The following is a 14,282-nucleotide window of genomic DNA, read 5'->3' as shown; positions in this document are numbered from 1 at the left end:
GTAAGTTTCACTAAGCTCCCTTCACAATCGGTCACTCTATATCTACGTTTGCTTTCATTGGGTTTTACATTATTTTTGCATGTAAAGTTTTGAGCTATGTAGTATAGACACATGCTTTCCACAGTGGTACTCCTGTTCGGATAGTATGTGTCCAGTAAATTGTTTTTTAGAATGTCTTGGCTGTTGCGATCAACAGGACCAAGACTAAACCATACTATGTTGTCTGATTTTCCATACAAAGCAGTGCCGGTTAAACAATCTGCTGTTTCATAGGCCCCACATTCTCTATGAGAGAGCATTTTTATGCCTAGGCTGTACAATTTCTGTGATAATGTTTTGTCTAATGCTAGGTCATCCCAGAGGTCTTGAAGCTCTGTTTTTTCTGCTTTTGTTAAGTAGGCTCTAACATATCGTGCAACAGCAGTTGAATTGTCTGCAATGTACTGCACATCTATGTTTGCATTCCATAAGAGGGCATAAGAGGGCAATGATTGTAATCATTGATATATTTTGATTCTTCCCTTCTTTTTAAGTAATACGTGTTTTTAGGTGATACCTTTAACACTATGTCAAACTGAAGACATGAAGTTGTTTACTTCACCTGTTTCTGTAACTGGTCTAGGGAAACCAAAGCGGCATTTGGTGTAGTATTTACCTTTGTTTTTGTATTTGCGGTGACAATATTTGCCACATTTGTGTCTTTGAAATTGTAAAATCTGCCCATGCAGCTCACTATGTGTCTCTGTTGTGAAGGGATTTCACATGTGACATATTTTTGGATAAACTGCAAAACAGTGCTATCACTGTCAAGCCCAAATTTCGAAGCACCTTTGATCCATAACAGCATGTGAATATGTGGTGCTCCTCTCGCTTGATATTCTTTTCTCCGAAAGAAGTGCTGCACTTCACCAAGGGGAGGAACAGTTTTATTGCAAATAAAGTGTAGCATGGCAATGAAACGATGAAAGAAATATCTTGAGACATTAACTGGATCTAGAGAGCACAGTTCTCCAGGTGTTAATATATCTACATTGCTTTTGTTGCTGTTTTCTATGCGTAGGAACTCATATAAATCTTCCCATGCATACACTGCACAACTTAGCGTAACAAACCAAGTCGGTGGTCCAAGGTTTCTGATCATGCAACGCATGTCTCTGTGCCGTCTGTACCACTATTCCTTTGTACCACGCATGTTTGCAAACAAATTTGTTATACTTGATTGTAAAACCTCATCTTTTTCCTGTCCTTTTTGTATTAACTGTGTAGCTGACATATTTTGAAAGTGGGTTCCAGATTTAAGAATGTGTGCAACACCATAACATAGTGTTGCTAATTCACTTTCATAGATTAGGTGGAATATGTATTCCACATTTTGTGTAAATCTGGGATCTTGCGAATACATTCGTAATGAGCGGTATTCTGATGCCCCAATCTGAGTGGGTCTATCATTGTATCTTCCACCTTGAGACTACAAAGTGGCCTACTTGTGATGAGAACCATTATTAATAAGCAAAATGCCAATAACTTGCTACAGCAACTTCTTTTCACAATCTAACCTTCTAAGGATTACGTATGTTATTTGAGTACCAAACACACAGGGATTTGTCAGCCATTCTGCCTGTTATTTTTTGTTCAATAAATGGATATTTGTAGGTAGAATGGTTTATGATATGATATGATAGGTTATTTATAACGCGCTTAATACCCAGAGGTTTCTAAGCACGGACCCGGGGATCAAACCTGTGATGCTCTGTGTCGTCCTGCTTCCAAGGTGAGCACGTTGCCGCTGAGCTATGCTCCCGGGACAAATACACTAAAGCAAGCATTTACAAATCAATGCATGCTTTAGTGCCCAAAATAAACACATAACCCACGCAGCCTCTTTGAGGAGTAGTTACAATATAAAGGTTGTACTGTACTTACTTTTTTGTGCAAGATGAGCAGGTTTCTTCGGATATGTCGTCTGCAGTGTAGATGCTGTTGATTCTCAGGAAAGTAGCGTTCACTGCGATTCAAAAAAACAAAATCAATTACTTTGTGTGTTTGCAGCAGTGATTATAATGCACACATTAATTGTGCTTCTTTCGTCAGAGCATTCAACTTTTATAATTCAACCCAGTGCACATGTACATTTCACTTCACTCTGTGCAGTCTTTGCATGGTACTGCAATATGGTACTTGAAAGTCCTTCAAAATAGCTAAAACTTTTAAGGGTATGGAAATGCCTTGTTGTTTACAAAGTGTACTATGCATAGGAGAGAGGTTTGTAAGCGATAAGGCATAGTATTAGATGGGGAAACATTTTCTACTTGTAAATTAAAAGCACAATGCCGAAAAATCGCGAGATCCTCAGAAGGAAATGTCACCACCGCAATCGGGAGCGCTTACTATTCTCATACAATCACATTGCAAGTAGCATTACTATAGGCCGTACAGAGTACATAACTCCGACATTTTCACATACAAAATTGAGTTCTGCCCTAAATAGGCATGCTTGCAATGTATGTACAGGTTATGCGGAAGACAGTAAGCAGTTGTGCAATTTGTGAATGACAAATCAGACATCTTGCACTTTAAAGGGGGAGGGTTGTTATGCATTCCCTATGGACATTTAGCCGCATTATTTTGTCTAAATTAAATCATAAGGGTTCCACATGTTCTCTGATTAAAATATACATACCTGTACTCTATACTCATGCATGTGCATATGCATGGAGCTGTACATAGAAATTCGCAATACTTGCACAGTAGCTTGTGAAGTAGCTGTTTTGCAATGATATGCGACTTCCATTCAGAATCATCGACAGTAATTTTGAAGTGCGCAAGGTTGATGACAGAGTTAAAATTAGCGATGTTCAATGTGATTGGTGTTGATTGTGCGACTGCTTAGTTGTGTCCAATGAGGGACTCGCTTTGGTACAGCTGTGGAAAGGGTGGAAGGACTGGGTAAGAGTTACGTGCCGCACGTACACAATGCTTGTCCGCTGATAGGGCGTGTCACATACGGGTTTGTACAGCACATCCTGCATGGAAAGGTGACTGTAGGCATCAGCCTATCAGATGTTCACGTTACTCTTTTGTGTCAAAAGACGGTGCGCACACAGAAGATGGCAGAGGTGGTGGGGGTCAGGGTTTTGATGCTTGGAGACAATTTTGTGCAAGGTTTTCAACACTATGCCGAGAGTAGGCATGTGGCACACCATTTCAATGTGAGAGGAGTGGAGGTGGTGTGGAGCGCTGACACTGATGCCAATTCTGCAAGTTTGTAGAGACATGAGTACAATGAGCAATTCCTCATGTTGTAATTTTGCACTACATTGCTTGCCATTTGGGATACGTGACTTCACATACTTTATTGGTAAATTTGGCACAGTTGGTTGAAGCACTCATGACCATCTTCCCAACAACAAAAGTAATTTTTTCTGCTTTACTCCCAGGAGTACAATGGAACAACAATTCTGTTTTCTGTCCAGATCAAAGCATCGGGAGGTGTATCATCAATCGTGGCATGCGTGCATTCATGCTATGAGCCGGTATGTTTTTTTTCAGCCACGATAACATTGCTTCAAGCAATGCGGATTACTTTGAAGGAGATGGTGTAGCGCTATCTTCTTTGGGAAATGCGATGTTCTTTTGGAACGTAAGGCTTGCTTTAGAATAGGTTCTGTAATGTTTGCAAGAGTGAATCAAGGACAAAAAATACAAAAAAATAAATAAAATACCAGATGTCTGTACGGTATCTGGCCCAAAAATAAATAAAAAAATGGCTCTTTTCAGAGCCTACCTTAAAGCGGAAGAAGGGGAATAGTACTTTAATGTACCGTCGTCACGCTCTGATCCTGTACATGTTCACAAACATGGCGGTAGTTTGCAGCCAGCACATATCACCAACGGGGATTCAGGGGTGGAGACGCATGTAAATGAGAATGAGCGGTGATAGGGATTGATCCATAAAGTTCAGTAGGTGTGTTCTGACTGACGTACTTTAGTAAAACCGTCTTCTCCTTCACAGGAGACCACACAGCCATGGCTTTCCATGCTCGAAAACAGATTATCTGGATGGGAGACTCATGGATACATTGGTTGAAGGTGCATGCAGAAAGCTGCAGTTTATCTACAAATCTCGGATTTCCTCATGTGGAAGTGCACTGGCATGGCGTGCGTGGCCTGAGATGGCTGGACTTGGTACCTCTCTGTGTTACTTTACTGACAGAGCGTCCTTCATATATACAAATCATTCATGGCGGAGGAAACATTTTAGGCCATGTATCTGGAATTTCATTGCAATTTGCAAAGAAGGAAGGACTTGCGAAGCTCATGGACATGTTTCCAAATTGTCACATACTTTTTTGCCGTATTGCACAAAGGCAAATATGGCTACGTTCTACTGTGTTTGGTCCACAAATGGAGCAAGCGAGACGCAATGTGAATAAGGCTGTGTGTGCTTTTTTAAGAGATGTTGGCATGTTCTCTTTCCACAATTAAAACATTTTGTTTCGCAGCACTTTCATTTTCTGCAGAGATGGAGTCCACCTCCTCACATATGCTGGCAATCAGATTTTTCTTCGATATGTACAAAATGCATTGCAACCTCTTTTGCAATCACACTAACCTATCTGACAATCCGTTTTCTCCAAGCCACACTTTTTGACCCACACAACACACCACCGAACACACCACCGAAAGCTCTTTTCAGAGCCGCCACTTACTCCCAGCGTACACTTCATTGTGTTTGCTCTGCCTGCACCCTCCCTTTTTTCACCTACGACTTTTCACAAACTTTTTCAGAACTCTGCGGGGGTCTCCGACCGTCATTTCATAGTTCTATTGTTATACTGAGAAAGGCGGCTCTGAAAAGATCCTTTTCTGTAATTTTTGTTGTTTTTACATTTTTTGCTTAACAGCACACAGCGCACTAGGAGAAGAGGCCAAAGGAGGGTAAGGAAGGGACACCAGCCATGGGGATAAGAAAGGGAAAGTGACCAGAGAAAGATTTAGGGTGAGCTTTACTTAGGTAAGGAGCACATCTTCTGGTGCTCTGTGACTGCAGCCTCAAAAGCACTTGGAAAACTCTCCCCCCTGCAGAGTACTGCATCACAATATGTGCACACTACAGTCACCTTTGACAGGTAAGGGTCAACATCATTTCGAATGGTTTGTGAGGCAGCTGGAGGGAGCCACTCCCCCACAGGAGTGTTTCTTGTGGTGGGAGGATCGGACACAGAGGATGCTGTGGAGGAACTCAATCGAATATGCTCTTCACATGGCACCACCTTGCGAACGTCCGCAGTGTGGAAGAAGTGAGGTGTCGCTTCATGGTTGTCGTACCATAACTGTAAGCACCAAATCTCCCGCGACTACTCGCACTGGTTACACTTCACCAGGTTCGCACTTGCTTTTGGTACGTTCCCATAAACGGAAAACAACCGCCACACCCACAACTCCCGGCGAGTGCTCCTAGTGCAGAGTTCCTCCACTTCATTCTCTTCCTCCTCTTCTTCCTCGCTCTCTACATCCTCACCCGTATATCTCTCTGCAGGCCCTTGGGAGGTGGTGATGGCGGGTTTGGGGGTGCTGCCGAGGCTAATGACCCAACAGCAGCCATGGAAGCCATAACGATTAGTTTCCTTTTGGTCACTACAGCAGTAAAGGCAGTAAACCTCAATTTGCTATAGCTAGAAGGACAATGAAGATGCGCTCGGGGGTGTGGCCATTTGTAGGGGTGGAGGGGTGTGCCTCATGACCGTCTTCATCCCTACAAAGCGGTACAAAAATTGTACACAGCAAGTCCTGAGGTCAGCTATTGTCTGGGATATGTCAAACTACATATTTACACTGTACAATACTTTGCCTTGTGTCTACAAGTTCTTTTTCACTGTTGTGGTAGCACACCAACCATGCAAATTAGTCCCCACGCTCGGCGTGGGTGCGGTCACATGATGATATCCTCAACACATCCGCGCCACTAATGAAAGTCCCCTGGACAGCAAATGCACAGAATCAAATGCGCGCATGCGCGCAAGTGTCCTGCAGACAGTGTTCGGGTTCTCAAAGTAATTCAAAGAGTGACACAAGTGAGACAGAGAGTTAGGGACATGTGCAGGCATGCTATGTTCACTGTACGAACAGTTCCAGTGTCCTTAGGACAACTCCAATGTGTTTGCCTACGAACTTGCCGGCCACCACGCCTGTTCTACGGAGGCAGTCATTTTGGCTGCGATCGATACGGACAGGTATACTGTCCTCAACACACTCCCATTTCGTTCATTTACAGCCATCCCAGACATCTGGTGTGTTCTACGAAAATGTTTCATCCACTTTGTAAGCGGTACAGCGAGGTATAATGTCCTTAGGACGCCCCTTTCTGTTTATGTACGCACAACTTCACCAGATGGTGCGGTAAACATCAAGTCCATCCTACTTCACATTACTAAGGGAAAATGTACTGCCTTTACAGCACCCACATTCCATTCCTTATGGATAGGTCGAACAGGCCAGTCGCGCTGTTTACGAACATTTTATGTCTTTTTTAAAAAAAGAAAAAATCCCAACATACTCTATACCAACAACTACTGTACAAAAAAAAATTACACACACACACACCCTTCACTCTAAAGAAATAGCGGGTGAGCTGACACTGGAACACATATGGGGGAATTGGGATTCAACATGGGCTGGTTATCAGGAGAAGATTTGTGAGGGGAAGAAGGGATGGATATTTCGTCAAAGCATTTCTTTTCTCCTTGAAGGTTTGGGGAGGGTTCACTAGGGAATGGAGAAGCGGGGCAGGTACAGGTGGGACAATGGTAACAAACTTTCCCTCTCACACAGTCCTCCACAAACTCCCATAAACTTTTAAAATTTTCGTTCAATATGTCCATTTTCTCCTCAATCCTTTTATTCCAGTCTTCTTCTCTCTCATTTGTTACCCTTTCTTCTTTTCTTTCCTGGTCTGTACAAAAAAATGACACATATGTCAAATGCCTACAAAATACTGGTCATTATTTTGCATATGCACATCAATGTCTACCATTATTGTCGCTGTCCTCAGACATTTCCCCATGCGGAAAGTTCTCCTCCAGCCACTCCAAAGTACTAGCCATTTCTGTGTCAAAACAACATAAAGAAATTAATATTTCTGCACCACATACCAATATAAAGAAATGCACACATACAACAAAATGAACTCCACTCACCCTTTTCCTGCAATCTCCCTTCGTCCTACTGCTTCCGTCCTCTGTCGTTCCAGGCTGCCGAGTTTCTGTGCAGTGATTACCATGGAGGCATCCTTTTTTTTGTTATGGTTCCATCCATTTCAATCCACATGGTTATTGATTGTGTCCTTTTCTTTTCACACCTTTAGGCTCCATATTTACTTATTACTACTTATAATACCTGTTTGCACTTCTTCTATGTTGCACACCTTTTGTGTAAGAGAATAGTACATTTTCAGATACCCCCCCGCCTCTTTGGGTAATGTTGATCCTGTCCGCCCCCGTCCGCAAACAGGCGTTCAGTCCGTCCCTTTCTAATATCAATAGGGAGGGGGTTCTGTATGTTCTATGTTAAATGTATATCAAGTACGTAGATTACACTACATATCTACCAAAATCACATAATGACAATGCATATTCTGCACAACTACTTCATTGCCACAATGTCATGATTAAGTTCCCCTTCCAAAAACCTGTACAATTCACTACAAAAATGTGTTAAGGGGACGTTATGGTTAAGTTGCCATCCCAAACACCTGTAAAATTCACCACAAAAAAAAACTTTGTTGAGGGGACGTTATGGTTAAGTTGCCATCCCAAAAAACTTTAAAATTCACTACAAAAAAAAACTTTGTTGAGGGGACATTATGGTTAAGTTGCCCTACCAAAAACCTTAGCACGTCACAAAAATAAAATCACCCTCCCCTTTATGCTTCAACTTAAAACCGAAAACCCCCATAAATTTGACAGTTATGGTAAATTAAGCCCCCAAACCTGCCACCACCCCTGTGCACTGCTAGCACTAACACCCAGACCATGAAAGATGTCACCTCAAATGTCACTGATGACATCGCTGACGACATCACATGTTTAGCCCCTTTGTTTTCGTTCCCTGCCATATATAAATATATATGTAAATTCAGTAAAAAAACGTTGTTAAAGGAATGTTATACTTCACAGTGAAACCAAACACCACTGCACATTCCCCATTATAGTAAGCTAAGCAACCATAACTCCCACCATCTACGTGCATTGCTAAGACTAACACCCAGGACATCAAAGATGACATCACAAATATCATTGATGACATCACTGATGACATCACATGTCTGCCTCACTTATTTTGGTGCATTGAAAAATGTAGGCCTGATGCCCGAGTTTCTGGATTCTCAACCCAAAGGGATGTTCAAAATTCAGTCTGTGTATCCTTATGATTCTAATGAGACTGTATGTTGCCACCAAGAAATGGAGGCTGATATTCCAAAATATTTAAAAGTGGCAAATCTGCAAAGAGATACAGTGACACAGTTAGAAGAAAGCACAGAGGTTCCTCCATTGGAGGATTTTCCAGAATGTTCAAAAAGGGCAGAGGAGCAGATTCTGTTAACAGATGCCTGTGATAGTGAAGAGGACAGGAATGAATTAAGAAAAATATTTAGGGAATGTAAGGAGGTGTTTGCCAAGGATGCATAGGATCGCGGCCTAACTGATTTACATGTCGCCACATTACCAGAGGGCTGCGGTAGAAATCCAGTATTTGTGCATCAATATTGATTGCCACTGGCATGCCTGGATTCATTGGCAGAGATAATTAAGAATTTAGAGTCTAGAGGAATTATTCAAACCATTCATAGCACCTCCAACACTCCCATTTTGGGTGTATTAAAGCCAAATGGTCAATGGCATATGTGTGCAGACTGAGGGAACTAAATAAAAGGGAGCCAGTGTCTAGATGGCCACTGCCATTCATTGATCAAGGCCTTGCTCAGGTGCATGGGTCAAAGGTGTTTACCATATTCGATCTGACATCTGGTTACTGGTGTGTGCCATTGGCAGAAGACATTCAGAATTTGTTTGCATTTTCATTTCATAAAACGCAATACGCTTGGTCCAGAAAAACCATTTGGGTATGTCAATAGTGGGAGCGAAGTTCGCATATTTTTGAGAAAAGCTATGCCAGATGTGGCAGAAAGAGGGACCATAGTTTATGTGGATGATGTCCTGATAGAAAATGAGAATCTGAGGAGTCATTTTAATGAAATCAGACATGCACTTGGCCAATTGCAGAAGGCGGGTGCCAACGTATCTTTACGGAAAGCACAATGGTGCAAAAAGAGAGTAAATTTCTTAGGCCATGAAGTAACTGAACACAGGTTAAGTCCACAAAAGAAAAAGGTGGAGGCCATACAGAAATTGAAAAATCCTAAAAACATGAAAGGTTTAAAAGGTCTATTAGGAATGACAGGATATAACAGAACGTTTATTGAAAATGATGCTGAAATCACTGAACCATTGACTAAACCTTTGAAGCAGAACATACCCTGGAAATGTGTGAAGGAATGTCTCATGAAGGCACCATGCTTGGCCAATACCATAAAGAATAAAGATTTCTTTGTAGAAATAGAATTTACTGATCAGTGTATTTCAGCTGTATTATCCCAAAAACATGATTTGAATCATAAAACTATTACATATGCAAGCACGGCATTGTCTCAAGTTGAAACTAAATTCAATGAATGTGAAAAAGCTCCCCTGACCCCTGCATGGGCTTTGCAACATTTTCGTCCCTTTATTCAAGGGGAAAAGGTGATATTTGGAACAAATCATCAATCATACAAAAAATTTACAAAGTAAAAGGATTAGATCAGGCAACCTAATGCAATCCAGATTTACTTCCTGGACATTAGCATTGCAGGGGTTCCATGTAGAAGTGAGATATGGAAAGAATAAAAAGAGCCCAGTTGCTCAAGGGATAGCATTTCTACATGATTGTGCATCTGAGTGCGACTCAGATTAGATAGAAGTAGAGTTCAGTTCACATGAATTTGAACAATCACCACACAAAGCGTTTGAGAAAATATGTGCAAAGACTTGCCAGTTGTGTATGTCAACGGGTGTACTTTTCACATTGAAAATGACAGCAATAAACAGCTAGTGTCAGGGATAGGAAATGTCTGGTTGAAGTGTGAATACATTCCTAGTATAGGAATGAGAATTGGGGCCAGGAGTAGCCAGATAGCAGAGTTATATGCAATTTATAAAGCAATTACTACTGCAGTTGATAACAAATTCAGAGGGATTGTCCTGTTGACTGATTCTGATTTTGCATGAAATAGCTTTGTAGAATATTTGCCTAGCTGGAAAGCAAGAGGCATGCTCACATATAACAAAAAGCCCCTTAAACATGGGAAAATTATTCAAAATATAGACAAATTAGTGTCAGAGAATGGTTTAACAATACACTGGAGAAAAATGTGTGGACATTTGAAAACACCAGGAGAGGATAAGGAGGGAAATGATAGAGAAGATCAATTGGCCATGATTGGGGTTGTTATGGGAGAATGATTGCTCATTGAACACCTAATTGGTGAAATACAAGTAGATGCAGTTACATGCTCCAAAAGAAGTTGAACAACCAGAAGTACAATGGAGTTACAATACGCCAAATCAGGATCTGATTAAGGCACAAAAAGAAGACCCAGTATTGGGGGTTTATCATAATCATTTGATAGACACCGAACAAAATCCCTTAACTGAAAATGAGTGTACAGGAAAAGAAGAGCTGAGAGTGTTATTAAAGAACAAAAAACAAATTAAACTATAGGATGGTCTGATGATCAGGGAATCTGTAACAGGGCAGATAGAGTGGGTGGTACCTCTTTCATTCAGAGGGCTAATGTTACACCATGCACATAATGCAATAACTGCAGGACACAGAGGTTCACAAAAAACTTTAGAAATAATGAAAGACTATGCTTACTGGCCACATATGTCCCAGGATGTGGAATTATATACCAGGCGGTGTCTGGTATGTGCACAATTTGAACCTTCTTCACTAATGCATAGTGCTTAATTAATGAACAGAGGTTTAACCCTTCCATGGTCGGATTTACAAATCGATTATGTAGGGACTATAAAGAGATCAGGTAGGGGAAACCAATATTTATTGACGGTCGTATGTATGATGTCAAAATGGGTGGAATGCATTCCTGCACCTGTTTGTAGTGCAAAAACAGCAGCTACATTGCTGACAAATCACATATTTTCATGATTCAGGTTACCCCAAAGAATAGAGTAAGACAGAGGAAGTCATTTCACGAGCACCTTGATGAGTAAGGTGTGGCAGATACTGGGGGTAAAAAGGAAATTGCATATTGCATATCGGCCCGGCTCTTCGGGGAATGTAGAGAGAAGCAAAAGATATGTCGTGGAGATACTAAAGAAGTTTGTAGCAGAGGAAGGTTCCAGTTGGGATTTATTTTTACCTTTAGTGTTAATGGCCATTAGGTTGACTTCTGCTAAAGCAACAGGTATCATTTCTCATTAGGTGTTGACAGGAAGAAAAATGGTACTGCCACAACATTTATTGTACAGGACACATGAACAAACACTTGTGAGTGCATCTACAGTTCACGAATATGTGGAGGAAGAATTGAGGAAGCATTTACAACATGCATTTGCATTTGCACAGCGCAATTTGGAAAGGGCTGCTGATAGTGCAAATTCTTATTATGCTAAAAAGACATCTGTGATTGAATACAAGGTAGGTGATTGGGTATACAAATTTAATTTTGGTAAGAATAAACATAAACATTCAAAATTCCTTGCAGCATGGCAAGGGCCATTTGAGATTGTAGATAAAATATCTCCTATAGTGTATAAAATATTAAAGACAGAGGGTAAAATTGTAACAGGGCAATTTGTCCATGTTAACCAAATTAAGCCTTGTCATCCAATGCATGAAATCAAGAGACTTGAGCACGTAGAGACGGTTTAAGTGTACTGATTACATGGAAAAGAAAGCTGACAATAAGATAAATGATGTAGGCATGTAGGTTTGTATGTTGATGGGCGCGTTAAATAACTGCTGACTATTTCATAATGCATGTGATCTAATGAGAAGGTGGTGTGTGTTCACTCCATGGGAAACCAAAGATGTAATCTAGTGCAGAAGCAAAAACAGATCAAAATGTCACATGTGGATAAAAAAGAAAAAAATGTGGTACTATGCATTCATGGAAGGCGCTGAATCAGGTTAACTTATTCTGGTCCAATGTGGTAAAATTGTCTTGCATGAAAATTGTTGTGATGTATAATAATGTGAGGTGTAAATATTGCTTGTTTCTCTCTAATGTGTGTTTAATTGCAGGTATCCAAAAGTAAGAAGTCTAAAGAGTCATGATATGTTGGGCCACGTTTTTCTTTTATGCTAAATAGTAAAAGGGATAGAAAATCGTTTTATGCTATGTACTTAATCAGTTTCTTTTCTATTCAATTTAGATATCAATAACATATTGTCCTGACAGGGACCGGAGACCACTGGACCGGAGACCGCTGAACCAGAGACCGCAGGACCACAGACCCAGGAAAGCCTCGGACCGAAGTATGGAGGTGAAGATAAACAGTTTAAGATGCCAAAATAGATAATTTTGGTGTAGAAGAGCCCATGAGCACCAGGCCAGAGGGATTCCACTGAAAAGTATGTGAGTATGGAAGTCTGGTGATCGGACCCATCTCGAGGGTGTGGTCCTGGAGATGGTGAATGACATCAATGGAACAGTGGCCGTTTGAACTTAATTCCACAGTGTTGCTGGTGGGGCATGGTATTGTGCTGTGCTTTGCCAATTGAGATTTAAACTGGGAACAATGGAGATTGTTTATTTTGATTTGTATCCATCATTTTGTTATTTAATTTAATTGTGTTAGTTAATTATTTTATCAATTATTTTATTTCATTATTTTATTTTATTTTATTTTATTGTTTTATTGTTGTGCATAATCACTGATGAGAAATGTTTACTCCATTCATATACAGAGACTATAATTAAAAAGAATTTATTAATGGAGTGCTGACATATGGACACATAGAGATGTACGCTTCAGTTGGAAGTGTGCGCATATGATGTTTCATCACACATGCACATGCATGTTAGGACTCGTAGGCCCAATTTGGGTTCTGCTTCACTTTTGATATACGGTTAAGCAATTGTTTATTGTGAAATGTTTAAATGTTCATTTTATTGAGTTGTAATTAATTCTACAATTATTCACCTAGTGACAGTGGAGAAGGAGAGTTGTTTTATGACACATACGATTTAGAGTTTGATGTGTGTTTCTTCCAATTGTAGATTTATTGATAATAATTTTGAGAAAAAGGAGGGGTATGTAGGGATATATTCATGCAAATATTAATGTAAACAACAGTACATGTGTACAGATTCCAACGGAAGCAAAAATGGGTGTTTCATTTGCAGAATGTGAAAACAGCTATTTTGAAATGGGTGTAAGGGACAGCTTTTCTTAGCAACAAGCCAGTAAAAGAGGTTTCATTTCAAAAGCATTAAAATGTACAAACGTGCATATTTACAAATTGAATGCTTTTATATCTGTGTTGAACTGCATTGGAAATATGTAACCAACTAACAACTATTTAAAAATACACTAACCAATTAACTGTCCCAATTAACTTTATAATGCAGTTCATTAGGCACAATTTGAAAGTCATTTAATTTTGTGTTTTTCTTTCATGGGTAGATGCACAATGGAAGAAAAAAAAAGAAGGGCTTTTTGTTTCGTGCAAGGTTTTTTTTGTGCAGGCTGAGAACTCCCATTGTCCTAGCAGGAAATGACTTGTTACATGGAAACCCTTGTAATATGATTGGTAGAAAACAAGAGGTGGCAGCACTGATGTCAGAGAAGGCGGATCTGAGTTTGACAGACAGACAGAATTTTTTTAATCAGCTGAGCTGGGGGAAATAAGGAGTCCTTCCAAAGATTTGAGTGCTGTCGGTTCCTCTCTGGACGTGGGATCGGGATGCAGTTTTGAAAACAGCTGGCAGGCCATGCAGAAGGGGTGTCAGGCTGCTGGCATTGAAGTAGAAGGCTGCACCCGGGGGCTGTGTGAGGGAGGTTCGCATAAATAAAGCTCCGGCAGCAAAAGATTCAGACTTCACACATTTTGGTGGGTCAGGTCTTAAAAATGAAGAGCGTCAGAATGTATGATATGCTTTGTACTTATTGGCAGACAGTGTAGTGAGTTAGGTTTAAAAGAAATGTGTCATGTTTCTC

The 14,282-nt window shown here is 40.5% G+C and overlaps 1 protein-coding gene across 3 annotated transcripts in view; it reads right to left on the bottom strand.

The window, feature by feature from the left end:
• Positions 1-14,282, bottom strand: part of RGS18 (regulator of G protein signaling 18) — a 726,926-nt gene that overhangs the window by 56,654 nt on the left and 655,990 nt on the right. The gene's annotated exons all lie outside the window — the stretch shown is intronic.

The sequence above is a fragment of the Ambystoma mexicanum genome, chromosome 1q, assembly GCF_040938575.1.
Source record: "Ambystoma mexicanum isolate Mex_15411 chromosome 1q, UKY_AmexF1_1, whole genome shotgun sequence".
Lineage (NCBI taxonomy): Eukaryota > Metazoa > Chordata > Amphibia > Caudata > Ambystomatidae > Ambystoma > Ambystoma mexicanum.
The sequence above is the reverse complement of the archived record's forward strand: the minus strand, read 5'-3'. Positions and strand labels throughout refer to the sequence as shown.